Source organism: Salmo trutta, chromosome 20 (assembly GCF_901001165.1).
Source record: "Salmo trutta chromosome 20, fSalTru1.1, whole genome shotgun sequence".
In the NCBI taxonomy this organism is placed as follows: Eukaryota; Metazoa; Chordata; class Actinopteri; order Salmoniformes; family Salmonidae; genus Salmo; species Salmo trutta.
In genome coordinates, this window is record NC_042976.1 from 22,053,856 (window position 1) to 22,081,659 (window position 27,804).

General features: G+C 42.1%; 2 pseudogenes; one reads left to right on the forward strand and one right to left on the reverse strand.

The window, feature by feature from the left end:
- Window positions 1–8,882: 8,882 nt before the first annotated feature.
- Window positions 8,883–17,126, reverse strand: LOC115155694 (guanylate-binding protein 1-like; annotated as a pseudogene).
- A 1,271-nt stretch (window positions 17,127–18,397) lies between these two features.
- Window positions 18,398–27,054, forward strand: LOC115155692 (guanylate-binding protein 1-like; annotated as a pseudogene).
- Window positions 27,055–27,804: the final 750 nt, after the last annotated feature.

The following is a 27,804-nucleotide window of genomic DNA, read 5'->3' on the forward strand; positions in this document are numbered from 1 at the left end:
TGCTGAGCGACCTTTCAGGTTATGTCGATATAGGACTCGTTTTACTGTGGATATAGATACTTTTGTACCTGTTTCCTCCAGCATCTTTACAAGGTCCTTTGCTGTTGTTCTGGGATTGATTTGCACTTTTCGCACCAAAGTACGTTAATTTCTAGACGACAGAACGCTTCTCCTTCCTGAGCGGTAAGAATGCTGCGTGGTCCCATGGTGTTTATACTTGCATACTATTGTTTGTACAGATGAACGTGGTACCTTCAGGCGTTTGGAAATTGCTCCCAAGGATGAACCAGACTTGTGGAGGTCTACAATTCTTTTTCTGAGGTCTTGGCTGAGTTCTTTTGATTTTCCCATGATGTCAAGCAAAGAGGCACTGAGTTTGAAGGTCGGCCTTGAAATACATAGACAGGTACACCTCCAATTGATTCAAATGATGTCAAGTAGCCTATCAGAAGCTTCTAAAGCCATGACATCATTTTCTGGAATTTTCCAAGCTGTTTAAAGGCACAGTCAACTTAGTGTATGTAAACTTCTGACTCACTGGAATTGTGATACAGTGAATTATAAGGGAAATAATCTGTCTGTAAACAATTGTTGGAAAAATTACTTGTGTCATACACAAAGTAGATGTCCTAACCGACTTGCCAAAACTATAGTTTGTTAACAAGAAATGTGAGAAGTTGTTGAAAAACGAGTTTTAAGAACTCCAACCTAAGTGTATGTAAACTTCCGACTTCAACTGTATATATATATTCCTAATCATTGAACAAGTAAACTTTTAGTACAATAGGTGCATGTGTGTGTGTGTCCGTGTGTGCGCGTGTTTAGTGCAGTTTAGTGCAGATGTATTGGAGGAGCTGTTTAATCTCACTTAATCCTACAGGGTTCTCCTGTCCTCTGACGACCTCTGCGTAGCTGCGCTGGTCCTGCTGTTGGGCCCTGTGGAGTGGAGGGGGGCCAGGTCTGGGCCGTGAGGCTTCCTCTCTGGTCTGGTAGAGGTGGTGGTCTGACGCGGGGTAGTAGGCTGGGCCCGGTCCAGTCTGCCTAAGCCGATGGATGTGGTGATGCTCTGGTGGTGGGTGGGGCCTGTGGGGTGCGCTGGGTCTGGTGGGATGTTGAGAGGGCCTGGGGATCCTTGGTGGTGCAGTGGTCTCGTAGGGGTCTCTGGGTGGTCCTCTGCGGCATGGGGTGTTTGTCTACCAAGTGCTACGTCCTTTAGAGACTTGGCACACATCCCTACTGTCTGCTTCCTCAGGTGGGAGTGGTCATGCAGATGCTCTGGGGTGATTGTTGGGCGTTGAGCAACGTGCACGTTCGGGAGTAGGCCACACCCTCTGGTGATGTCAGCGTTGACTTTCTGAATGGTATGGGGATGAAAGTCTTTGCGGGGCAGCAGAGTGGAGATGGTGATGTGGGAGTTGGGGAGCCACTCAAAGGGCCTCTCTGCTACTCTGTTGACCAGAGCTGCCTACTCTCTCCTGCTCCTCTCGCAGGTTGCCGGTGTGAATAATAATGTGGACTGGTGTGCCAAAGTCAGACTGGGACAGGATGTGGAGTGCATCCTGTGTTTTTGAACACCATATTTTGGACACCTTGTGGTGGGGGAAGAGTTTATCCTCTTGGATGAATTTCCCATTTGAGTCAATGACGATGGCCACATCAGTGGGTTTTACGGTCTGGGGCTGGGGTACACAGGGCCTGTGTACAAGGAGGGGTGTGTGGGGGTGTGTCAAGGGGGGGCAGAGAGCTTCTCTCTGTAGTAGGTGTCCCCATGTGAGCCTCCTTGTTGACTGCGGGTGTGGGTAAAGGGTTGTTGGTATGGGGGGGTTGTGGGTGAAGGTGGGTCAGTGGGGTTGTTAGGAGTGGTGAGGGGCTACAGCTTCTATCTAGGAGTCTCTACAGTTTGCTCTCTGTGCTGCAGCACCCTCTTGATGACAGACAACTCCTTTGCCATCTCCTCCTTTACCTGCACTAGCTCTCTCCTCATGGTGGCCTTTACCTCCTCAAGAGCTGTGGTAAGGCTCTCTCTCAGCTCCTGGACAGAGTTCTTCAGCTGTGTCCTGCACTGGTTGATCTGGTCCTGTAGTAGCTCTGTGTCTGGGCTCGAGGTGGTGTAGCTCAGTAACCCATACATCTAACAGAGCCAGCCTGTCTCTCAGCAGGCTGATGGTAGTGTGGTCTTGGCTCTGGTGGTGGTAGGCAGGCAGGGGGAGGATAGACCTGTTGTGTGGGTGTAGGTGTGGGCCTGGGCTCCTGCTGTTGGGGTGCCTGAGGTGAGGGGAGAGGTCGAGGTGCTGTCCTTGTCTTTTTTTGTTTCCGCTATCTTGCACAAAAGAGCTGAGTGCAGCCTCACTGCCCTGGACCATGACAGTGCCGTTCTGGTACGTTTACCGTCAGAAACCTGTTTTCCTGATCCTTCTCACTGTCCTCAAAAATGTGGATTTGCCTTCTCTTGCAGATGCCTTTCTTTGTCGCATAGCTGAAATGCCTGGTTACAGCTGTATGCCAGGCAGTAGTGTGGTCTGTGTAAAATAACAGGTTTGTAACAGTCCTGTTGTGTGAGCAGCCGGGAAATAAAGTTTCCGGGTTCTCCCTCAGAATTCTGTGTCTAAAATTGATTCTTCCGTTCTCTGATTTGATTCTATTGAGAATTTTCCAGAACATGTGTGGCCATTATACATTTCAGGATAGTCAGCAAAACTAGTGCACTCTATATGTGCTCTGGGTCATTAGACACCATTAGACATGCACCTGTCGTGGTGTGGACAGGACTTGTTATTCCTGTAACTGTGTTATGGTCTGATATACTGTTGCTATGGTTACACCGCTTGGGTCTTTTCCAGAACATGGCTGTCCCTTTCAGAGGAGGTAGCAGGATGACATGTCTGGTTATTTCTGTAAAGTGCCAAGGACTGGTCCTACATGCACTCACCTGTCTTAGTCGAGAACATGTCTGTCTTTTTGAACTGTTGCTGTGGCTCTACTGTTTTCATGCCCTAATATGAAACCAAACTAAACTTAGTGCAAGGCAATAAGATAACGGTGGCTAAATGCCAGAGGGGATGAGTAATTAAGAGGAGTTTACTATGGGTGTGATGTAAGCAGGAAAAATGTATAAGAAGTATGTGCCAAGACTGGAAAGTTAGTTGTTTTCATGAACTAGCTCGGCTTTTCTTATGTCGTAATAAAAGTATATTTGAACTCACAGGCTCAGGTATTTGAGAAATATGATTGACTGAATATTTCCATGACAATTCCTGCTGGAAATTCAAAAAAAGGGGGAGAAATCTATTAGTCTCTGCTTCTGCTGCTAGTGCTGCCTCAGTGGCCATGTTGCTATGGTTACCACCAGTAAACAGTTGGAACTTGACGGTAAGCTAGTTGACAAATTTGAATTTGGCTAGCTAACACGATTAAGATTGGTCTTTTAACACACTCTCTGTCAATCTTTTCCTCCTGTGTTGATCTTGAATTCTAAAATTTGATTACCTATACATATTTTGCTAATTTAATCATGTTAATCTCACTCTTAACAACTAGAAAGTTATAACAAGTCAGGAGTTGTTCTTCTGCATGACTTCTCTCCATTGCTAAGGCCATGGATTCTCTCTCACGCATTGTGTGTTTCTGAATAACAAACGCCACACCTGAAGTTCCCTTGGGGAAAATGCAGTGCATTCAATCAACTGTTGCCCCACCAACATTTCTCCTATTTACTGAGTCACCTTGTATTAGCCTTGTAATTTTACATTTTCTTTAAACAATTTAGTAGACCCTCTTATCCAGAGCGACATTGTGAATGCATACATTTTCTGTACTGGTCCCCTGTGTGAATCGAACCCACAACCCTGGCGTTGCAAACACCATGCAAACACCATGCTCTACCAACTGAGCCACACGGGACCACAATTGCCATAATAGCAGTGGGACAATAGCAGTGCGATGAGTCATTCAAACAGGTTGCTGAAAATGTTATGATGGCAATTTCTACAGTAGCTATTCCTTCAGGTCCTAGAATATATACTTTGGTCTTTGATGTTCATTTGGATGTAAAACTGGATTTACAGTTTGTGTTCAATATGTAAGCAGCCACAGGAAGACACATCCACAATAACAGAAAATGCTCTCTCGCTCTCTCAACCCATTTAGATAACCTACCCATAATAACCCTTGCCTTCGGACACACTATTAAGGGGTGTGAATGTGTGGGCTCAATGAAAATCCAATGACCTTTGTAATGTCTACAACACTGTACAGTACACTAATGGTAGGAAAAGGAAGTGGCATTCTCCCAACCATAGGGTCACACTATTAAGAAACAGATTATGTTCGCCTTGGTTTGTATTGACACTTTTCTAGATGAAGCCAAACCTTATGGGGCGGTTTCTCAGCCACAGATCAAGCCTAGTCCCATGGACCAAAAAACATAAATACAAATGATGAATGGAAAATCTCTTTTTAGTCCCGCACTAGGCTTAACGGACTAGGCTTAATCTGTGTCTGGGAAACTGGCCCTATATGACTTTATTGGGTGATTATGCAACTTCGGCCACTTTTGGCCGTGCAAAGTTTCAGAAATTAAAACTTATTCAAACACCATTTTACCAGTATTGTACTTGTATTTGATTTGTCTAGAAACTATATCTGATGATGGCTGCGATCGTACTATTCAGGAATTTATATATTTTTGTCATTTTCCCAGACAGCCATAGACAAATGTAATTTCCATCACGTCATTAAACATCGATTTTAGTTGAAAATGAAATATCATACAATTGATTTATAACGGATTTCTTATAAATTTGTACATGAACTTGTATTGAATATTATTTAAAGTGATTTTTAAGGTTTTCCTAATAATAATAATTCAACACGACGCCTGAATGTATAAACTTGCCTTGGTGACAGCTGAAAACATTTATTTATCATGAAAAATAAGATATTTCCACCCAACCTTTTTGTGAGATTATGATAACAACCATATGATTTCCATATAAAACAAATAAATGTATGTAAATTATACATAATATACTCATTTACCTCAAAATATGGGTTGTGATGGAAATGACAAGGTGTGGTGGAAATGACATATATGTAAAAACAAAAACGTATGAAAACAATATTTTATTGCAAACATTGTGAACAACAACCATTGTTAAACATTTCAGACCTATACTGGGTTGTAGGCCCATCACTCACAAAGTGTACAGCAGTTGTCACGCTCTGACCTAGGAGAGCTGTGTTTTTCTTGTTTAGTTAGGTCAGGGTGTGATAGGTGGGTGGGCATTCTATGTTTTCGTTTTCTATGTTTTGGCCAGGTATGGTTTCCAATCAGAGGCTGCTGTCTATTGTTGTCTCTGATTGGAAGCCATACTTAGGCAGCCTGTTTTTCATGTGTTGTTGTGGGTAGTTGTTTTCCGTTTTGTCAAGTGTCTTGACGGAACTGTCGGCTGTCGTTTTGTTGTTTTTGGTTAAGTGTTTCATTAAGAAAAGTATGAGCACTCTACACGCCGGGCCTTGGTCCCCTTTATACGACCCTTGTTACAGCAGTAGCCGATGGGCAGGGCTCAAGGAAGTAGGCCAGTGTTTTTGAGAGATGGGCCAAGATAGCAGAGGGGTAATGCCGCATAGAGCTCAGTGAACAAAGTGAAACTGTATCATTTGTGGTATACCCAACACAGGTGTGGAGGGTCACCTGCTTGTGAGAATCACCAAAGTGAACTGCCTGGATTTCACTGGTGTATTTACACAGGTAGTTCTCTGCAAAATCAATATGCACAATGATCTCTTTCCCCAGATTCTCTTAATTCTCTCAGTTTGGAGTATTGGTGTCGAATGTTGTACAAGTGTTTCCCCAACTTCTCTTTCAATCCTTTGGAGTCCTCCAATAGAATCTGCAGTGTGCCACATACCTTTTGTTTTACTGTCAAATGTACAGTGAACTTCTCCATGTTTCCCTCTTTGTTTTTCTTCTCTCTCTCTAGCTTTGTTTTTCCACTCAAACCACCATGTCTGCTCACCAGCATCAATGTCAGATGTTTTAAGCTATTTTGCTTGGCAAAGGGAGCACTCTCTATACATGAGCTCTTTCTTCAGGTTCTCACAGCACAAAGACTCAACAACGTTCTCAATGTTGCTGCAGCTGATCACTTTGTGATACTGTAGTTTGTCCGCCATGAACTGGAGGTTGGCGTGGGTTTTGCAGACGTGTCCCTATCCTGGACTGTTGGCTTGACAACCCTAAAAGGACGTCTTTTGCAGAATTCACAGTAGGAAATTTGAATTTCTGAACATTCCCTCTTAAACTTCTGATAAAGGTTCTGAATTGTGCCATTCAAGAAGCGCTTCTGCTTGTTCTTCTTGTTCCTCGTTAGTGTGTCCTTTTTCCCTGTTGTTGCTCTGCTGTTGTCATCACGTTCATAGAATCTAGTGATTTTCTCTTCTGTGGCAGTGTTAATTCTGTTACACTGATTTTTCCTGGAGTATTGAAGACTTGATGGCCTGTTTTCATTTGCCCACATTGCTTTTGCTGAAAATCCAAATTCTCTGTTTGCAGCTTTGACCAGGCCATACTTTCTCAGGATGTTGCCTCTGAGCATTTTTGAAGCAACTTGTTTGTCCTTGGCACTGCACATTTTTTTATACTTTTGTTTTAACTCAATGCAATGATGCAATGATGGCATTTTGAAACAATAAAATCCTTCTAAAGTTCTTCGGAGTTCCCTTCATTTGCTGTTTTGTCTTTGTTTTTGGGGAATCTTGTCTCTTCATTTTGTTCAGTCGATCATACCTTTTTTTGTATTTCACAGCTTTCCGTAAAGCATTATCAAGTTTGACATTTGTCATACTATGATCTCTGTATGCTTTCGAGCGACCTCTTCCAACCAGCAAGTATTCGACTTCTCATTCATGTTGCAGACGATGAGGAAGGGGTATCAGGGTGTCCATCAGGGGCAGGTAAGTTAGGGGCAGGTATGTTAGCCTCATGTTCTGGTAGGTAGGTCTGCATTGCAACTGTTCTCTTTAAAGTTTGTCTTCTATTCCGTTGGTTACATTTCCATTGCCATCTCTTGTTTCTTTGTTCTCACTTTGTAAGCTCAGAGATAGATTTAACTTCTCCCTTCTCTTTTTTCTTCCAGTATCTCTCCCTGTCTTTTTGCAGATGTTCCTGGTATCATATAGGATCCGTTTTTATTTTGTTTCTATATGTCTGTGACCTCTGTGCTGTTTTATGTGGCATCTTCTAAAAATAAACACAAATACTACTTAGTTTTCAACTTGTGCACACCTTGGAGCATTTTCTAGATTCAATTCATTTAAAACATGATTAAAAAAGTAAAGTAAAAACGAATAAGTTAATGGCTTTGTGTCATTTCCACCACTTTCTGTTATTTCCACCACACTTAGGTTTGTGATGGAAATGACTGTGATGGAAATGGCATTTCTACAATTTCTGGAGAAAATTGACAGACAGCTTAGCATACTTTATTAGTATTACAGCAAGCATATCGTTTACACTAAATACATAAAATACCAAAAAAATTAAAAAGTTCTACCAAAAATTAAAGAAATTATAGCCTGTTTGGAAATGACTGACAATTAAAATATTCTCTACACAAGCAATATTTACCTCGATTTTTCCATCACATCTGGAACAACTGTCCACTGCAGCCATGTGCTTCAGTGTCACAATATGTTTCCATGGTAACTAAATTAACATTCTCTTGAAAACTTTGTCTGAAGAGTTTGTCCTCAGTGAAGGGATAAAATACTTTCCCCCCCACTGTACATCCACAAGTTATCTTGTTACAAATAGAGGATATTTTGAAGACCAATGTATCCTTAACTACAACACCATTCCCAGTAATAGTTACAGAAATGGTTTACTTGCTATGACTGTGATATGACTTGCTATGATTGTGATATTTTATCAACTTTAGATGAATGCACTGACTGCATCATACCCAAAAAGACTCAATGCTGTAATCGTTGCCAAAGGTGCTTCAACAAAGTGCTAAGTAAAGGGCCTGAATACTTGTGTAAATGTATTATCAGTTTATTTTTTATGAATTACCAAAAAAAAATGTAAAACCAGTTTTGGATTTGTCATTATGGGGTATTGTGTAGATTGATGAGGGGAACAAATTATTTACCGTAAATTCCGGACTATAAGCCGCAACTTTTTTTCCCACGCTTTGAACCTCGCAGCTTAAACAATGACGCGGCTAATATATGGATTTTTCCCGCTTTCAAATTTTTTTCTCTCCAAAAAAACACATTCTGTGACGTGCTCAGTTTTTTGGCAGCATGAAGCTTTCATTAGACCAATGAAATTGCCGAACGGGTTAAGGTCAAACAGTGACGAGAGCGACAATGAAAACGATCCAATATCGGATGAAGCAATTCTGAGGCTATTCAACTCCAACACCGAAGGAGATGACTTCAGTGGTTTCAGTGCACAGGAGGAGGAAGATAGTGACCAATGACTTTCTTGGTAGGCTACTGTTTACTGCAAATTTTTAATTTTTTGTTACAAGCCGTGTTTCGTTAAAGCCTATTTATTTTTGTTACAAGCCGTGCTTTGTTAAAGCCTATTTATTTTTGTTACAAGCAGTGTTTCGTTAAAGCCAATTTATTTTTGTTACAAGCCGTGTTTCGTTAAAGCATGTGTAAAGTTCATTTGTTTCAATGTACCGGTAGGCACCTGCAGCGTATAGACATGTGCGGCTTATTTATGTTCAAAATAATAATTTAAAAAAAATTCAGTGGGTGCGGCTTATATTCAGGTGCGCTCAATAGTCCGGAAATTACGATAATATAATATTAACTCCTACTGAATTATGCATTACTTGCAGTAAAATGATACAATAAATGTTAGTTTTGTCTTGGGAACAGGAGTGGAGAAATATTTATTTCAGCATCTCTTGAGAAAATGTGAATGCGTTGTTATGACACTGTTCTGCAACCAGCCAGTATTTCAAAAACATAAAATATGCACCCAAGACGAAGTAAAGTCTTATCAGAAACATGTTGTATAGTTTTCTCAAATTTGTATTTCCTTAAAACCGGTCAACTGATGACATTTGGACATTTTGCACATGACCAATAGTTCCACTGTTTTGGAGATATTGCGTTTTCTCCCTGGTTCCTAAACAAAACAGACAACTATACCGGTGTTAACTACATTAATAATGCATTCATGCTATCTATGTAAGACATTATTCTGGTGAGCACTACAATATTTAGTCATGACAGGCGAGAAGCTGCATGTATCTAACTATAGTTGACAAACAAATGACCAATCAAATCTCAGAAATTATAATACGGCCTACCAAATCTCGAAAATTATAGACAAAAATCTTGTCTAAATTAGGGGTGAAAGTAGCCAGTAGGCTATATGGTCCAGTACGGAATATCAGCAAAATAAATGATCATGGTGGATCGAAATGCGCTGGTAGCCTACTTTTTAAAGTGATTTGTTTGACAATCAGATGAAAACATCATCACACAACACCGATATGTGAAATTGAGCCTGTGCAGACCGTGGGAAACAGTAAACGGAATAGGATGTTTACATGCCACAGTTTACCGTCTAAGATCAACATATCTCAGGCATCTTATACGGGATTCTCATAACCGGGATACAAGCTTTTTTTAATTGTAAATGGAATATGACATTTATATGCATCAACTCAAAAACAGAATACTTGAGTATCCCGAATAATAACAGGATATTGGTGTGCATGTAAATGTCGTCAGTGTTAAAAAGAAGTAGGCCTATTTGGTAATAGTAAAACAACTGCAAAACCATTTTTAAGAGTGCTATCTAAAAGCTCTACTTCATTATGATTAGGCATGCTAATTATTTATTCAAATGACGTACAAAAAAAACTAACATCAAATAAAACCTTGACTGAGTGCTTAACCTAAATCAAAGAATCAACTATCAATAAATACATATTCAGTCAATCCACGTCTATAAGAATAATAGCTCGTCATCCTCCTCGGGAACCTACATCAAAACCACTTAGACAGCCATTTCACAGCCATTCCTCCTACTTTGGGAAGTATTCCTGGAAGGAACAAGGTAGCTGCAGTCCCTACAGTATCCAGAGCTGTGCTCATAAATGAGGGTTTTTTCTCTTCCTCTTGTGCCTTCGCACCCTTAAGGGCATCTATCTCTCTTTGCATTTGGTGTGCTCTGTCATCAAACCCTTGCTGGAGAAGGTCATTCTGCTCCTGAAATTACAAGGTTTGTTTTTACACATCACGGACTGTGTCATTAAAACAAAACACATACACACAGTTAATCTTACCCCTACAGATCCTGTAGTTTTAAAGTGTACTTCTCAATGTTTGTGTTTTAGGTTCCTACCTTTAGTCTGGCCTGCAGAACTCTGTCATGCTCTGCTATGGCATTTCTACTGTCTCTCTCCATCCTCTCCATCAGCTGGTTCACATTCTCCTCATACGTCCTCTGCTGGTCTGCTCTCAACCTCTCCTGGACAACCAGCTGCTCCTCCATGGCTCGATTTTCCCGCTCAGATGCCTCCCTTTTCGCTTGCTCCGCTGCAGAGAAAGATAGACAGAGTATGTGTGAGAGAGAGAGAGTTAGTGAGATAAATATCAAAGAGAACGAGAGGTAAGCCTCCATTTGGTGGTCATTAGAATGTTGTTGCCAGGTCATGGAGTGCATATTCATGGTGACCTATATCACCTTCTGCTCTCTGCTCAGCTTCAGTGAGGGACTGGTCTGCTGACAGGATGGTCTGACCAATGCTAGCTTTCCTTTCCAAGTACTCCTTCAGTACCTCTTCAGCCTGGAACAATCACACATAATATTTAACTTTCAACATCACATCAGTGCATTCATAACTCCTTTGACCAGCATCCACAAAACATGATAATTACATAATATCCTAAAATAGCACCACCTCCCCAACATACCTTCACTCCCCTGCCTCCCTCAGATCTGTATTCGCTGGTGGCCAGTTTCAGGTCGTTGCAGTACTCTTTGTATCCTCCAGGGGTCATGTAGGAGACATCCCTTATTTTCTCCTCCAAGGGGGCAAAGATGCATTCGATTTTGGACTCGCATGCCTTCTGGGACTCCTTGTAGTTCCTCTCACAGATCTTCTCATACTCCTCTTGAAGCAATTTCTATTTTTGTGTTTGAGAGGTTGGTTCAGAATGTACCAGAACAAACCTGAATGTCTCGGTTCAGTTGAGGTAATAAATGGTGAATAATCTGTCAATGTGCCCTTGAGTAAGGCATTTAACCCTAATTACTGCTGTAAGTCGCTCTGGATAAGTGTGTCTGCTAAATGACTAAAATGTACATGTAAGTGTAGCATAAAGGGGTAGCTCACCCAAATGACAAATTATCCTCATCTTGTTAAATACATGCATCATTGAATTTAATATTGACTCATTGAATATAGAATCTACATTCCCATACCATGAGCTCCAACTGGTACTTCTGGTCCTCGTCTTTGAAGGAGTTGTTGATGAATATGGCCACAGCCTCCTTCTCCATGACAGCATGCACTTCAGACAGCTCCTCTTGGGTCTCTGTGGGGAAGGCCACCCAGTCAGCCATACCCTTCTGGTAGTGGGCCCTGGCCCTCTCGATGGCACTGGAGTTCTCAATTTGGGCCAGCGCCAACACAGCATTGTCCAGGCAGGGGATCTGCCCGCTCCGGATGGCAGACACATACGTCTCTGCCAGGTTTCCCAGCACTGCAGGAGAGGGCAGGAAATCAGCACATCTGGTAGTTGTGGTAGTGATGGTGTGATACTGTGGTGGTCAGTTGTGCTTGTATAGAAGTAAAGTAAGTAGTAGAATTAGTAGTAATTTAAGTACTAATGGTGTTGTTAGTTGTACTGGTCATGGTACTTGTAGTAATCATAATTATAATAATAGAGGAAGTGGTTATAGTAGCAGCAGTACTTTAGTTGTATTATCAAACATCATGACCTACTTTCATAAGTGCTTTCCATCCTCAATATCAGTGTTGTAATACTCACGTCTGCCGGTAACTTTCAGGCCCTGTTTCAGGGTCTTGGTCTTGGCCTCATTGAAGACGTGGTCACAGAACTCCTTGGCTTGCTCCACAAAGGCAGGCTCCAGGTCAGCATCGGTCAGCTCCTCCATACGTCTCATTTTGTCTCCGCTGGCTGGCCTCTCAAACACAAAGCACCAGCGAGGAGAGAAATAGTTCCGCAGACAGCTACGAGGCAGATTGTATGCCTGATCTTTCTTACTATGACCTTTGTAAATGAAAGGAAAAGTACATCAATCATTAATCAACAAATTAAATGTTTAACCGTGACATTTTTTGTGGAAGAAAAGCATTTCATATTTTTATATCCAACATGTCTTTTGTAAAAGTATTGTTAACTTTGGTAAATTCAATCTAGCCATGGTTTAGAATAAGAGATTAAGTTAGCTGTGCTAGCTGGTGTTCCCTTCACCTGTTCTCAGTTTAAGAGCATTCTCCAGGTACTCATTGGCTGTGATGGGTCTCCCATCAACCTCCAGGGTCAGGGTGAAATCTCTGACTGTCCACACAAAGGAAGGAAAGTAACGCAGGTACTCTGAAGATTCTTCCCCGTCTCGCTGGTTGGACTTCACCTTGATGTGCTCTGTCAGTTCTGTCACATAGCTGTAGAAGGCGGTGTTGAGGACAAAATGAACCCAGATTTACTAACATGCAGTATAGTGCTGAGCGATTAGTGCTTTTTGAGGTCGGTTCGGTTGTTGGAGATGAAATGAACCCAGACATACAACACTACACTATATTTCTTTATAGGCCTGCTGAAGGATACTGTAGTTTCTCCAGGGCGTTGTTGTCGATGGTTCCCATGCTGTTGTACACCAGAGTACTGCTGAGCAGGACAGCCAGGGAAAAGATCCAGTTGTCATTCTTCTCATCACCCTGCAGACACAACAGAAGGAACACATTGGTACTCTGTTCATACTAGAGTGAAATCAAGTCAGTAACTAAATGTCAACTCCATACGCCGTTTTATGGACTCCCTACCTAAATAAAGGTCAAAGCTGGAATCCTTAATTGAAACATTAACCAAGCCCCACCCTGCCTCAGTTTTGGACAAACAAATCTGAGGGATGGGCCTGGAGAGATGTAACCAGTCAAATTCATAGACTGAGCTAAGGGTGCAATGACTCACCATCCGTGACATCATCATTGTAGTTAACCATGATGTTATACAGAGTTTATTTACATTTACAAACATTTGAGTAAAACAAGCTTATATTTTGGGTTCTGATGGGGTATGACAGTTGAACTAAGCTCATGGATTATTATTTATTTGTTATACTCTTTAGAATCAATGGGTATATATCATACATTTATAAGTCAGACATTATATACAATTGATGACATCAGCTCTCAGTACTAGACATAGTTTATTGAGATAACATGGGATTTCACCCATAGCAATGTTATATTCTGTTATCTAAACAATCTGAGCCATAAAAGGTTTTTGACAGAGAGTGAACTTTGACCTCTCACCTTCTCCACATCCCCCCAGCCCCTCTGTATCCAGCAGCACCAGGGTGTGGTCTCTTTTTTCAGGGTGAGGCACACACCACATCCAGATGCCCTTAGTTTTGGACTGGATGGTGGCTCCCAGAGCAAAACCTTGAGGACAGAGGATAAAAAACGGTTCTTAGGATGGAATCAGTAAAGAGGCAGCAGGATGTAAAGTGTTTACTCAAGGCTGCTGGTTTTCAGATGAACCTTTTTGTCTAATTATACTTTATATCATACTGACAGACTGAAAGTGAAATTAGCAGCCAGTGCAAAACGGCACCCTGATCTACACAACTCATCTAGAACAAATGTGGTCGGAACAAAATGTTTTTTTGATGTTTGCTCTGCTGTCTGGTTGTACGTTATGGTGTAAAACTGAAAGAGAAACTGTAGTTTCCACAATGCAATAACAGGATGTGTCAAATTTCCAATTTTGGAGAGAAAAAAACAAAGCATAATGTGGTCAGAGCAGAACAAATCTGTACTTTGGTGCAGCATATCTGTCTCTCTAACTCTGAATGACAAATACAGTACATAAGTTAACACTTTCTGTTTCACATTTCTATTACCCTATCTTTATGAGAAATCATTATCTTATACATAATCATTCCTTAACCATATAACAGTGTTGAGCTAATGCATATTGTTATGTACATTGTTCGAACTTTGGACCATAGATAAAAAAAAAATGCTTGAGTGGTTCACCTTTCCTCTCTCCAGCCAGCTTGTTCATGAGGTAGGACTTGCCGGTGCGGTACAGCCCGACCACCGCCACCACTACCACATGCTGGTCAATCTGGTCCAGGATGTCCAGTGCACTGCGGACCACACGCAGCTTCCCATCACTGTCGTTCTCTATCAGACATACTGGTTCCTTCATGGGTACTCTCTGGCCTGCCATGATGCTGTCCTATAGAAACGATGGCAAGGACACACAATAAGTTTTAATTGAGTAGGGTACTGTGTGTGTGTGTGTGTGTGTGTGTGTGTGTGTGTGTGTGTGTGTGTGTGTGTGTGTGTGTGTCACAGTCCCTACAGACCTTTTTATTGCAATTAAATGTAATGTGATCAAGGAGGCACAGGAACAGGTGATAAAGAGTGAATCAAAGCTTATCAACAGATTGAGTGGACAGTGACAAAAAAATGATAATAAATTCAGGCCCGGTCCTGGCCGTTTTGTCGCCCTAGGCCAAACAAAATAAATTGCCTCCTATACCCCGCAAAGCTAGAATAGTCCCAGAAAGCACAAAGACGTTGAAAATACGTCTAAAATAGAATTTTCCAGACATAAGAAATAAATGTAAAAAGAATTGGCTAATTTTTCGTTTCTGAATGAAAGTTGAAAATACCATATATTTTTCGACCAATCAAGGCCGGTCTAGACTGGACGATGTCTGAACCAAACAGACGTCTATGATTGATTCAAGACATCGGTGTTGGTCCGTGTTTACTGGGATGTAGCCTACAGCAGTGGTTCCCAAACTATGGAAGGGGTCGGCGTGTGGGGTGTGGATTCGGCTATTTCAGCTACACCCGATTCTGATAGGCGTATCAAATCGAGCACACGGCCATGCAATCTCCATAGACAAACATTAGCAGTAGAATGGCCTTACTGAAGAGCTCAGTGACTTTCAACGTGGCACTGTCATAGAATGCCATCTTTCCAACAAGTCAGTTCGTCAAATTTCTGCCCTGTTCAAATGTAAGTGCTGTTATTGTGAAGTGGAAACGTCTAGGAACAACGGCTCAGCCGCAAAGTGGTAGGCCACACAAGCTCACAGAATGAGACCGGCAAATGCTGAAAAAAATCATATGTTCTCGGTTGCAACACTCACAACAGAGTTCCAAACTCCCTCTAGAATCAATGTCAGCACAAGAACAGTTAGTCGGGAGCTTCATGAAATGGGTTTCCATGGCCGAGCAGCCACACACAAGCCTAAGATCACAATGTGCAATGCCAAGCGTCGGCTGGAGTGGTGTAAAGCTCGCCGCCATTGGATTCTGGAGCAGTGGAAACACGTTCTCTGGAGTGATGAATCACACTCCCTCATCTGGCAGTCTGACAGACAAATCTGGATGTGGCGGATACCAGGAGAATGCTACCTGTCCGAATACATAGTGCCAACTGTAAAGTCTCTATATACAGTGCCTTCGGAAAGTATTCAGAGCTCTTTACTTTTTGCACATTGTTACGTTACAGCCTTATTATAAAATTGATTTAAAAATAATGCTCAGCAATCTACACATAATTACCCCATAATAACAAAGCGAAAACAGATTTAGACATTTTAGCAAATCTATTAAAAATAAGTGAAAAACCTTATTTACATAAGTATTCAGACCCTTTGCTATGATACTAGAAATTGAGCTCAGGTGCATCTGTTTCCATTTATCATCCTTGAGATGTTTCTACAACTTGGAGTCCATCTGTGGTAAATTCAATTGATTGGACATGATTTGGAAAGGCACACGCCTGTCTATATAAGGTCTCACAGTTGACAGTGCATGTCCGATCAAAAAGGAAGACACGAGGTCAAAGGAATTGTCCATAGAGCTCAGAGACAGGATTGTGTCGAAGCACAGATCTGGGCCTGGGTACCAAAAAAATCCTGCAGCATTGAAGGTCCCCAAGAACACAGTGGCCTCATCATTCTTAAATGGAAGAAGTTTGGAACCACCAAGACTCTTCCTAGAGCTGCCCGCCAGGCCAAACTGATCAATTGTGTCTCTTTTTTATGGTAGCTATCTAACATTGTTAGCTACATTTTCACCTGTCATTGTTAGATGGTTAGTCTGATGTTGCTAGCTACTTGTATTTTCGTTTCAGTCATTGGATTATTATAACAGATGAAAGCTGTATATCTTGTTTTGTTATTGCTAAATGAAGGTGCCTTCTTAGTATTTTTGCCATTGTATTCATGTTTATTATTTCCAGACCACATCTTGTATGGATAAATGGACAGTTAATTGGATAATCAAAGCTGAGTGACATATCACAGAATTGCAAACATTTAACCTCCAATCAACATTAAAGAACCCTAAACTGAGGAACTGTCTTTCTCACCGTCTCTCTAATAGGAGGACAATCTCCATAACTTTACCTACTCAATCAGTGTATAAATTCCAGAGGCATCACCCTCTAATTCAGTCTCAATACAGTACGTTGTCATACATTTTATGTCCAGCATGTAGACTACAGAAAAGTTCACATACTGGTTCTACCATAGGCTAAATCATGTGGCAGATATAGCCTATGTCAGAAGATTTCTGGTTATCTAATCAATTAATTAACCGCAAACGCCTACATTATTAAGGATGGATCAAGTATTTTTCATATAACCAGTCAACTTGCAAATCAATAGTAAAAAAAATAAAAATAATCCTAAATGTAAGCAGTGCACGGGAGTTTACCTCGGCAACGCTGTCGTGGGTTATTGTTCAGTCTGTGGTCAGCGTTAGGGTAGTAAAATAAATAAGTGACGTATAAAAGTCCCTGTGCTGCGCAGTGGTTCATTAAATGCCGCGATCACGTGCTAGTGGGAACTGGGACATTCCGAAATGTCAGACTTCCTAACTGGTTGAATCGCACGTACATAATGGTGCGTTCAAGACAACTGGGAACTCGGTAAAAAAAACGAGGTCAAATCATGTCATGACGTCAGTTATCTTCATGTCGGAAATTGGGAGCTCGAGAGAGAGGCCCGATTTCCCGATTTGGAATTCCGAGATGGAAATAAGTCTCAGTCGAAGCTCGTTTTTTTCCTCCAGATTTCCCAGTTTACGTGAACGCACGGAAGTCGGAGATTTCAGAGTTCCGTGTTTTTTTTCTCTCCAGTTTCTAGTTCCGACTACCATGTGAAAGTGGCATTATTCCTAGTTGAACAATAGCTCGATAATTGGCTCAATAACGCCATTCACAATTGAATATTTCTATTGCATTTCCTTCTGACATTTTGAAAGATTTTGTTGATGAATTAAAAAGTAGCTTGCGTCAGTTCAATCTCTTATTGGACTGGTGACAATAAGTGAACAAAAATATATAGCCTAGGCAACTTTCACTTTCTGTTTCGCAGCAAATATATAGCCAGCAGGACACTGTTCCTCTGCGATTAACCTCAGTTGGTTTGGAGAGGATTTTTGGAGACGACTCCTATGTAAGTAGGACTGACGAATGCTGTACCATAGCAGGAAACCATTACATTTTTGCAGACGAATTATATAATGAAATTGAAGCTGACATTGGACAATAATTTAACTTCACTTCAACTGAATGTTGTATGCATATGGCTAAGCTGTTTCATGGTGCAGATCTTTTTAATAATATATTTGCATAGCTTATTCAGTAGTCCTAGACTATATTCACATTGTGAGCTTAATTTATAGAAGGAATCGATAATGAACTTTTATAAATAATTCACCTGAACTATATTTAATTAATAGTTTTATTATAGATTGACTATTTGTGGGAGCTGTAGGCTGATCATCCTGTGAAATCACTTGACCATGGATTCCCCAATGTGCCTGGTCGAAAACGCCGATGGCGAGCTTCATGTAGTTCCTGGTGCCATCAAGTACCTGATGGGACTGAACCAGAAAGTCATAGTGGTGGCGGTGGTCGGGCTGTACCGCACCGGCAAGTCTTACCTCATGAACAAGCTGGCTGGAAAGAGAAAAGGTGAGACTGAATCTGAGAAACAAATCAAATGTACAGACTGCTTTGACCATCAGCTGTACCTCAATAGTCAATGCCCAATTAAATGTTTTTTTTAATCAGTACACTGGTTTAGAAATAAATTGTATTGCGTAATGTTTTTCTTAAAATGGTCTTTGAAATATTGATTTAGGTTTTGCCCTGGGAGCCACCATCCAATCCAAGACTAAGGGAATCTGGATGTGGTGTGTGCCTCACCCTGAAAAAAAGAGACCACACCCTGGTGCTGCTGGATACAGAGGGGCTGGGGGACGTGGAGAAGGTGAGAGGTCAAAGTTCAGTCTCTTAACAATTCACATTACTAATCAGCACAGTGAACACATATCTAAACACACATCTATTTTAAATGATTTCATTTCATTTATCCATATCACCAATAGGCATGTTGCTGTTGTCATACTTGTTTCAGGGAGATTCTAAGAATGATGCCTGGATCTTCTCCTTGGCCATTCTGTTAAGCAGTACTCTGGTCTACAACAGTCGAGGGACCATCGACAATCAAGCCGTGGAGAACCTCCAGTATCCTTTAAACCAATATCAATTTCCCCATGGCAAACCTCCCCTGTTTACTCTCCTGTTGACTTTAAAAGGTGTACAGGTCACATGGGTAGGGGATGTTTCCCCCAACCAGACCATTTCTTAGAACTCCCTCTCATATTGAAAGTGAAAGTGCTGTATGTTTGTATATCTATTGGACACTGAGCAACATGTCCTTATAGACCTGGAGCAATATATTGTGTTACTGACAGCGTTAATTATGTGTTTGCAGATTATTCAACACACTGTACTTTGTTGGATCAATTCCCTTAGGGGTTACTCAGTGCATGTGGACACAGTCCATTCAAAAATAAACTGAAACTGCTCGTATGCTATAACTGTTGTATAGCAAGTCCTTGTACAACTGTAGCAGGCACATGTCAATGTAGACGAACGTGATTTTTTTTAAACTTTGGTAGCTTTTATCAGTCAATCCTCAACCGGCCCTATAGATATGTGAGTGAGCTGACAGAGCGGATCAAGGTGAATTCTTCCAGTGCAGCTTCATCCTCTCACGATGACGAGGAAGGAGGGGACGCCCAGTTTGTGCAGTTCTTTCCGAATTTTGTGTGGGCCATCAGAGATTTCACTCTACTACTCGAGATCGACGGTAGAACGTCACCGAAGATGAGTATCTGGAGCATTCCCTGGAACTCAGAAAAGGTGACATTAGCACTAGCCACCACCCCAATGATCAACTGTGCACAGTGTCTAGAATAGTGCTCCCCATGAACAATTATTCAGTTGGAACAATCATTGTCACAAGAACAAAGAGGTTGAAAAACAAGATGATTGATATTTGCTCTGACACTTGCTAAATTACACGTTATAAAATCATTCCTATGGAAATGTATTGTAACACTCACAATCAAACAGACTCATAAATCAAATGACACAATTATTTTATCCAGTTTATTGGACAAAGTCTTCTGCCTCATGTTAATTTAAGCATATCTCTGTATATGCTTGTCTGTTAATGATTGTGTGTTTGGATGGTGAACTAAGAGCCAGTCTCCCAGACACAGATTAGGCCTCCAGACGAGATTCTCCATTGAACACACTTTTGTATCCAGGACAAGGCCTAGTCTGTGTCTGGGAAACCGGCCCTAAAAATAAATTAATGTCAACTGTAATGGTGAATGCTGACTATCATTCAGGTGGGGGTAAAAAGAACCTGATGTACAACCTCCCACGAGAGTGCATCCGGAACTACTTCCCCTCGCGCAAGTGCTTTGTATTCCCCACCCCTACAACTCCTGCCAAGATGCCCCATCTGGATTCCATGGACGAAGCTGACCTCTGTGGAACCTTCCGAAAGGTTGCAGATACTTTCTGCCGCTTCATTTTCCAGGAGAGCCGTACAAAAACTGTCAAAGGGGGCCACAAAGTTACCGGGAGAAGTAAGTCAAATATCAGCACATTCTGCACAGATGTATTGAATGTTTCAATAAGCATTTCTCTATGGCTGGCCATGCTTTCCTCCTGGATAACCCGGCTAACAGCTCCGCACCCCCGCAGCTACTTGCCCAAGCCTCCCAAGCTTCTCCTTCACCCAAATCCAGACAGCAGATGTTCTGAAAGAGCTGCAAAACCTGGACCTGTACAAATCAGCTGGGCTAGACAATCTGGACCCTCTCTTTCTAAAATTATCCGTCGCCATTGTTGCAACCCCTATTACCAGTCTGTTCAACCTCGCTTTTGTATTGTCCGAGATTCCTAAAGATTGGAAAGCTGCCACGGTCATCCTCTTCTTCAAAGGGGGTGACACTCTAGACGCAAACTGTTACAGACCTATATCCATCCTGCCCTGCCTTTCTAAGGTCTTTGAAAGCCAAGTTAATAAACTGATCACTGACCATTTCGAATCTCACCGTACCTTCTCCGCTGTGCAGTCCGGTTTCCGAGCTGGTCACAGGTGCACCTCAGCCACGCTCAAGGTACTAAACAATATCATAACCGCCATCGATAAAAGACAGTACTGTGCAGCCGTATTCATTGACCTGGCCAAGGCTTTCAACTCTGTCTCACAGTATTCTTATCGGTAGACTCAACAGCCTTGGTTTCTCAAATGACTGCCTCGCCTACTTCTCAGACAGAGTTCAGTGTGTCAAATCGGAGGGCCTGTTATCTGAAACTCTGGCAGTCTCTATGGGGGTACCACAGGGTTCAATTCTCGGGCCGACTCTTTTCTCTGTATATATCAACGATGTCGCTCTTGCTGCTGGTGATTCCCTGATCCACCTCTACGCAGACGACACCATTCTGTATACATCTGGCCCTTCTTTGGACATTATGTTAACAAACTCCAAACAAGCTTCAATGCCATACAACACTCCTTCCGTGGCCTCCAACTGCTCTTAAACGTTAGTAAAACTAAATGCATGCTTTTTCAACCGTTCGCTGCCCGCACCCGCTCGCCCAGCATCACTACTCTGGACAGTTCTGACTTAGAATATGTGGACAACTACAAATACCTAGGTGTCTGGCTAGACTGTAACTCTCCTTCCACTCATATTAAACAGCTCCAATCCAAAATTAAATCTAGAATTGTCTTCCTATTTCGCAACCAAGCCTCCTTCACTCACGCCGCCAAACAGACCCTCGCAAACTGACTATCCTACCGATCCTCGACTTCGTGACGTCATTTAAAAAATAGCCTCCAACACTCTACTCAGCAAACTGGATGCAGCCTATCACAGTGCCATCCGTTTTGTCACCAAATTCCCATATACCACCCACCACCGCGACCTGTATGCTCTCGTCCGCTGGCCCTCGCTACATATCGTTGCCAGACCCACTGGCTTCAGGTCATCTATAAGTCTTTGCTAGGTAAAGCTCCGCCTTATCTCAGCTCACTGGTCACGATAACAACACCCACTCGTAGCACGCGCTCCAGCCGGTATATCTCACTGGTCATCCACAAAGCCAACACCTGCTTGGCCGCCTTTCCTTCCAGTTCTCTGCTGCCAATGACTGGAACAAATTGCAAAACTGCTAAAGCTGGAGACTTATATTTCCCTCACTTGCTTTAAACATCAGCAATCTGAGCAGCTAACCGATCGCTGCAGCTGTACATAGCCCATCTGTAAATAGCCCATCCAATCTACCTACCTCATCCCCATATTGTTTTTATTTACTTTTCTGCTCTTTTGCACACCAGTATTTCTACTTGCACATCATCATCTGCACATCTATCACCCCAGTGTTAATTTGCTAAATTGTAATTACTTCGCTACTATGGCCTATTTATTGCCTTACCTCCTCATGCCATTTGCACACATTGTGTATATAGACTTTCTTTTTTTTCTATTGTGTTATTGACTGTATGCTTGTTTATTCCATGTGTAACTCTGAGTTGTTGTTTGTGTCGCACTGCTTTGCTTTATCTTGGCCAGGTCGCAGTTGTAAATGAGAACTTGTTCTCAACTAGCCTACCTGGTTAAATAAAGGTGTAATACATTTTTTTTTAAATGTAGCCTATGTTATTGTACCACCAAATGTATACACTTATATTTTTCTTCCCGCCTCTATCTGATTGCAGTGCTCGGCCACTTGATTAACACCTATGTGGAGACCATAGCCAAAGGCTCTGTGCCCTGTCTGGAGAATGCGGTGCTGGCCATGGCTCAAATTGAGAACCAGGCTGCTGTGGATGAGGGCCTGGCGGTGGTACCAGAGGGGCATGGAGGAGGTGAAGGCCTTATTCCCTGTGGACATGGGTCAGATTTCAGCTCATCACCTCTGCTCAGACCACCAGGCCACGCAGGCTTTCATGAAACGATCCTTCAAAGACGAAAATGGGGATTTCTTGAAAGCGTTGGCGGTAAGGGTCATCATTTCAGATCTGTGCCTGGTACAAACACTGCTTTAGTTCTTAACTCTGTCAAGGACCACTTTTTACAAATTCTTCCCTAAAACAGTCTTGACTCCTGCAGGTGGCCATTGCGAAGCACTACGCTGACCTTCTCATCCAGAACGAGGATGCCTCAGAGAAGAGTGTGCGTCCCTTCTGGAGAAGCTGTCTGCTCCGATGGCCCAGAAGATTAAGGAGGGGATCTACGCTACACCTGGGGGATATGAGCTTTACTGCAATCACCATGACAACATGGTGGCACAATACCGGGCCGAGCCTGATAAAGGAGTTAGGGTAAGAATCCTTTCTAGGGCTGAAACACTCATCAAAAAATCCATATTAAACACGAGCTGTTCTCATCTTTCAGGCCGATCCACTTAGTTTCTATTCCGTAGATGGATTGCTGTTTCTATCAATCTCTGTTACTGTTATGATTCACATTAGCTTCCATCTGCAGCATCATACCAGAAACAGATAGCCATCAACCAATGATAAAACATGTTGCCTTTTGGGGTATTTTCTGCAGGCTGAGGAGATTCTTGAGCAGTTCCTGAAGGAGAAGAGTCTAGAGAAAAATTCATCATCCTACAAGCTGACAAAAAATTGACAGAAAATGAGAAAAAGATCCACGGTAAGTCCAAAATATAGCATTGGGATGTTATTTTCTGCTTGAATTCAGGTTTCTGGTTGGAGTGACTTCTCACAATAATATGTGATAATCTTGCACTTGCATGAAGTCAACATAGATCTGGGATGTTTGAAAGAGTACGTATGCGGGCTAAAGTTTAACCTAAAAGTTATGGCCTACTCCAGAACATGGAAAAGATCAGGGGCTGTCTGTTGACTCCATATGAAAGAGAACATGAGTAGTCTCGAAGTTAGTAGTGTTTTCCTACCTCAACTCTTCCTTTGGACCATGCAGAGGAGAAGGAGAGGTCAGCTGTGCTGGAGCAGGAGAAGAAGGCTGCTGAAGAGAAACGGTTGGAGATGGAGCGCACCATGGAGGACGATCGCAGAATAGCAAAGACGAGAAGTTGAAGCAGATGGAAGAGAAGAAGATGAAGGAGGAGATGAAGCAACAGGAACGGGACTTCCACAGGGCCTTGGAGTGCAAGATGCAGGAGCAGAAGGATCTGCTGGAGAAGGGCCACAAGGAGAATGGCTGACTTAATGAGACAGGAGATAGAGGAGTTCAAGAAGAGCAACACCCCTGAGAAGGAAGGAGGTGGTTTCCTTGAGTCTACAGTCATGCCTGTTCTTCGACTTGGATTGGATGCTGCCAACACTTTCTTTCAATATAAGCTCATGAGGGGAGCTTTTATGAAGTAAGAAACATTGTGTATTACTTGAGCATGTACACATTTGTTAGCTCTATCTTGCAATGTAAAGCGAAAAGTGAAGTTGATAGCCATGCTTAGAATCAGTATAAGCTTTATATGCAAGAGTAATGTATTATTTTTCTTATACAGTATATGTATTTACAGGTTTTGGTGAAATTATCACTGTATTAGTATAGCGCTTAAATCTAGAGGCTTTAATAAAAAAATTCTAGACTATAACTAAGACTTATCTTTAATCGTAATATACACTGAACAAAAATATAAACGCAACAATTTCAAAGATTTTACTGAATTACATTTAAGGAAATCAATCAACTGAAATAAATTAATTAGGCCCTAATCTATGGATTTAACATGACTAGGAATACAGATATGCATCTGTTGGTCACAGATACCTTAAAAAAAGGTAGGGTGTGGACCAGACAACCAGTCAGTATTTGGTGTGACCACCATTTTGCCTCATGCAGCACAACACATCTTTGCATAGAGTTGATCAGTGCATTGATTGTGGAATGTTGTCCCAGTCCTCTTCAATAGCTGTGTGAAGTTGCTGAATGTTGGCAGGAACTGGAACACAATGTCGATCCAGAGCATCCCAGAATTGGGACATTTTCAACTTCCAAAAATTGTGATCCTTGCGACATTGGGCCGTGCATTATCATGCTCAAACATGAGGTGATGGCCTCGGATTAATTGTACGACAATGGGCCTCAGGATCTCGTCACAGTTTCTCTGTGCATTCAACTTGCCATCGTATAAAATGCAATTGTGTTTGTTGTCCGTTGCTTATGCTGGCCCACACCATAACCCCACCTCCACCATGGGGGCACTCTGTTCACAACGTTGAAATCAGCAAACCGCTCACCAACACGACGCCCTACATGCTGTCTGCCATCTGCCCTGTACAGTTGAAACTGTTATTCATCCGTGAAGAAACACACTTCTCCAGCATGCCAGTGGTCATTGAAGGTGGCCAAACTGCAGTCAGGTCAGACCCTGTTGAGACGACGAGCATGCAGATGAGCTTCCTGAGACAGTTTGTGCAGAAAGTGGATGTGGAGGTCCTGGGATTGTGTGGTTACACGTGGTCTGTGGTGTTGAGGCCGGTGTTAGACATACTGAAAGTGAACATTCAATTCTCTGGGCAACAGCTCTGGTGGACATCTCCGCAATCAGCAGTGCCTATTGCATGCTCCCTCGACTTCAGACATCTAGTGGCATTGTGTTGTGTGACAAACTGCTCATTTGAGTGGTCTTTTATGTCCCCAGTACAAGGTGCATCTCTGTAATGATCATGTGCTGTTTAATCAGCTTCTTGATATGCCGCACCTGTCAGGTGGAGGGATTATCTTGGCACAAGGAGAAATGCTCAACAACAGGGATGTATCAAATTTGTGCAAAAAAAATGTAGAGAAATAAGCTTTTTATTGTGTATGGAAAATTTCGGAGATATTTTATTTCAGCTCGTGAAATATGGGACCAACACTTTACATGTTGCGTTTCTATTTTTGTTCAGTCTTCTTTTTTTGGTCTTATATTCTTTGAGAACGTTGTCTATTGAAGCAAAATATGATTCATTTGGAAATTATCATTTGAAGTTGTATATAAAATGCATATCAGTTTATAAATAAATTGTTTGAATCCACTTTGAATCTTTTAGTGTTAATGTAAGTAGTAGTAGTCTGTTACTGACTCGCATCTGGAAAAACCCATTTATGCCTTCGTGGCCTGACGCACCTCCTTTTTGTTATTATATATTTTTTTATTGAACATACAATCTACCTGCAGTGAAGCCGCTCAACATTTACATTACATTCAGTCATCTAACAGGCTCCCATCCACACGAACCCACAATATCAACCAGGGTCCAAGCACCGCCCAAGGGCACGTCGACAGATCTTCCACCAAGACAAAATGGGGACCCGAACCAGCCACCTATCGGCCCAAGCTCCCAACCGCTAACCCTCCAAGATCCCCCCCACATTCTCCCGACAGCTGCCTCTTTACCATCCAGGACGTCACCCCCCACCCCCCCCCCCAGCCAACAACAAAATTAACAAAAGAGAAAAACAAAGGAAAGCAACAATGCAAAAATGAAAGACATCAAGGACGCTCATCTTACTTTTATCTCAGATACTGGGCCACATTTTGGTGTTCAAATGGTTTTCAGACCATTAATCAATCAGTTTGCACTTGAGAAATAGCCATTGGCTACTGTCTTTTCTGACACAGAGGAGCAAGAGAAGAGAGCCCTGGCTGAACAGGCAGTGAAGATGGAGGCAGAGAAAACAGCACCAGTTAGAGAAACTGATCCAGGAGAGGGAGAGGAGTCATCAGGAGGGAATCTGTCAGCTAGAGGTATGTAAGGACACTGGGAACCTATAGTATACCATGTCTCATAAAATGATATTTTTTAACTATAACCACAGATAGATTGTAGTAATTGAGGGAGGTAAACACAGTAGTCTTTGAGAAGATACAGCTTGCTGTTTATGTTGTCCCTCTGTGATTCTAGGCTAAGATGGTCCAGGAGGCGACAAGGAAGCAACAGGAGTTGGAGAGAGCGCTAGATAGCAAGCTCCATGAGCAGGAAAAGCTGATGGCTAAGGTTTCACAGAGAAAGAGGCAGCCACTGAAGGAGAGATACAGAGCCTGAGAGAGAAGAGGAGGCCAAGCGCGAGAGAAGGAGAGCAGTCTCGTAACTTCAGAGCCTAGCACAGGGTGTCATGGAGAGTGTCAGCAATGGCTTAGGTCACTACTTTAAACTATAAGAAAGCCCGTGAGCACGCAAGGCGATTGTGTTCAGGAGCAGGTCAGTTCAATCTCAAATCAGGTGCGGTTGACATATCCCTGATAGGACGCATGACACTCAAGCAAGACAAGATGGCCACACCCAAACTGAAACAGGAGCATGTGGCAACTCTAAAGACACAACTCTGCCCAAAGTCAACACAGGTACAACTGGCAAAAGCCCTGGCTCAGAGGTCTAAAGGATTCACCAGAGATTGGTCAGTGGTCCAGATCAGCAGCCACCCCTTTCTCCAGTCTCATCATTAACCAGAAGAGCCCAGTAAACTACTAGGAAATAGTGCAACAGAAAGACTGCTGTACAATGGGGCCAAACCAGCTGTGACTTCACAGACGTCAGTTTCCTCACATTCTAACCATTGATTTCTCATTCTGATAATATTACATCATATTTAAAAGTTATCATAGATTCATCTTAAAATTGGAGCGTTAAGATTGTGTTTTGTTCTTGGATGTAGGGTAAATAATTGAGCTTGCTGAACTTGTCGAGGTCAAATGTATTGTTCTATATTACACGTAAGGCTAAATGAAACTGCTCATCTTCAATGCGCTTTTCACTTAAGGGTTGACCATTATCATGTTTTTTAATTGTGATTGTTGTTTGAATAAACCTTGCTTCATCTCTATTCGATACCTTTTCACATTTTCTCTGATCGGGTTAAGGATGACGCTAAAACTTGTTTTAGTAGAGATATTGATCAATGGGGAGAACTGATGAACTGAACACCACCCAGCTGAATCTCTACATGGAAACATAAGCACAAGCATTCACATGAAAAAGAGACACATCCTGTCTTTCAGTCACCTCATATCATTTAATCAAATACAAACGTGTACATCAGCAGCAGGACAACAAGAGGAAACTGTAATTATGGAATGATATGAACACATCTCTACTCAGATAATCAGTACCCAGATCAGCTTTAGGGCCAGGACGAGACATGCAGGAATGATTTTCATAAAAACTACTGATCTTCATTAGTTGTCTGCTGGACACACCAC